Below are 1,821 nucleotides of genomic sequence, written 5' to 3' on the forward strand. Positions count from 1 at the left end.
TGATACATTCCTCAGACTCTTTAAATATACTTGTCATACTTTAATATTTTACAAAGAGAACACTGAAGCTCAGAGAGGGAAAGGAACTTCGCCCAACATCACACAGCAGGTAGTAGCAAGAACCAGGACAGAAATTCAGGTCTCATTCCAAAGCTGGTTTCCGGAACCCCTGCCTCCACGTTAATAGGGCAGAAACCAACAAGCAACGTTGGGTCAGGGGCTGGGGAGGAGAAGAGCAAAGTGACCTCGAACTCAAGGAGAAGAGAGTCTGGGAGCTGGGGCAGGCAGGGCATCCAGGACCCTCCTCCCACTGTCCCGTTCCGTGACTTCCCTGACTGAATCCTCAGGGTGCTTCCGTCTGAGGCTGCCAGGCTGCTGAGTAAACACAGGCCCGAGGCAGGGGTCAGTGTCGGCAGCTGAGACCTGAGTCACTTCCTGACTCAACAGGCGTCCGGAGCCACAGCCAAAGTGACCAGCGCATGCCCTTGAAGCATCGCGCCCACCTGGGCAGTGAGCACATCCCTGGCATTCCTCCAGTCCTGGCTCACCTCTGCCACGCACAGGTGTTGGAGACACACAGTAGAGGCTCCAGCCCTGACCTGGCGTCTGGCCCAGTTGCCAGCCTCTTTCCTTTCTAGATCCTCAACCCGGAAGGAAACCCGAGTCTCCTGACAGCTCTCTCGTGCCTGCTCCCAGCCCTAAAATCTGGCCTCCTGATTCTGAAGTTGAAGGACTCTGCTTCAGGGTAACTTCCACTGGTGCCACCGGCCCCAAAGGTCCCGAATCTCCTGCAGGGAAACCCTTCCCTCCTCCCACGGGTGTCAGGGCTGGGGTAGGGGGTGAGGCAGGGAAAAGAGTGGGGAATGTGTGAGATACCCCAGGGCAGGATGTGCTGAGGGACACAAGGTTTGATCAGTAGACATGTCCTTATGATGGGGGCAAGGCCATGTCCTTTTAGGAGCAATGCCCCTCGATTTGGAGACGCTGCATACCTTGCAGCCAAGAGCGTGGACTCTAGAATCAGGCTGCATTAACTTCTTCACCCAGCTCTGCCCTTACCAGCTGTGCGACCTTGGACAAATTACTTAACCTCTCTGTACTTCAGGTTCCTCATCTCCAAAATGAGGATAACAACAGTACTGACTCACAGGCTTCTTACCGGGATTAAGTGAGTTGTGTATGTCAAGCACTTAGAATAATGGCAGGCACATGGCAAACACAAATGTTTGTTAAATGAATATTTTTTCACTTCTAATGGGCTGACTCTTCCATCCATTCTCCACACATTCATTGAGATTCTACTTGTGCTAGAGATGAACAAGACAGATTCCCTGCCTGAAATCCCTGTGGGGCATTTTTGTATGATCCCTGCACCCCACCCCGGCTCCAGAATGGTCTTCTAGGCCGTGCCTGATGCCGCAGGACTGCAGGGAGGGACCGGGGTCTGCAGACTCCCTAGTGCAGACCCCCAGCTTGTTGCAGGCCCCTCGCAAGTTCCTTTCCTTGTTCAAGACACCTTCTCTCCCTTTGACAAAGTGAAGCAAGAGGCCCCCACCCCTTCCACAGCCCCATCCCCAGGCCAGAAAGGGGTTAGATAAGTCACCCTTGCAGCCATTTTCCGCCCCTCACCTTGTTCCTCAAGGGCCTTTGCGATTTAATTTGAGCACAGAATCTGCTTCGGGCTGCATGAGCCACCAGACTAAGGGGTCAGAGGGCCTTGGTTTGCTGTTGCCCTCACAGGGCATTTGGAAGCCAGCAAAAACTGTGTTCAAAACTGAACCTTTGAACCTGCGTGGATATTTGGTGTTATAGAATTAGTGC

Source organism: Propithecus coquereli, unplaced genomic scaffold, assembly GCF_000956105.1.
Source record: "Propithecus coquereli isolate 6110/MARCELLA unplaced genomic scaffold, Pcoq_1.0 Scaffold248, whole genome shotgun sequence".
NCBI classification, from domain to species: Eukaryota; Metazoa; Chordata; class Mammalia; order Primates; family Indriidae; genus Propithecus; species Propithecus coquereli.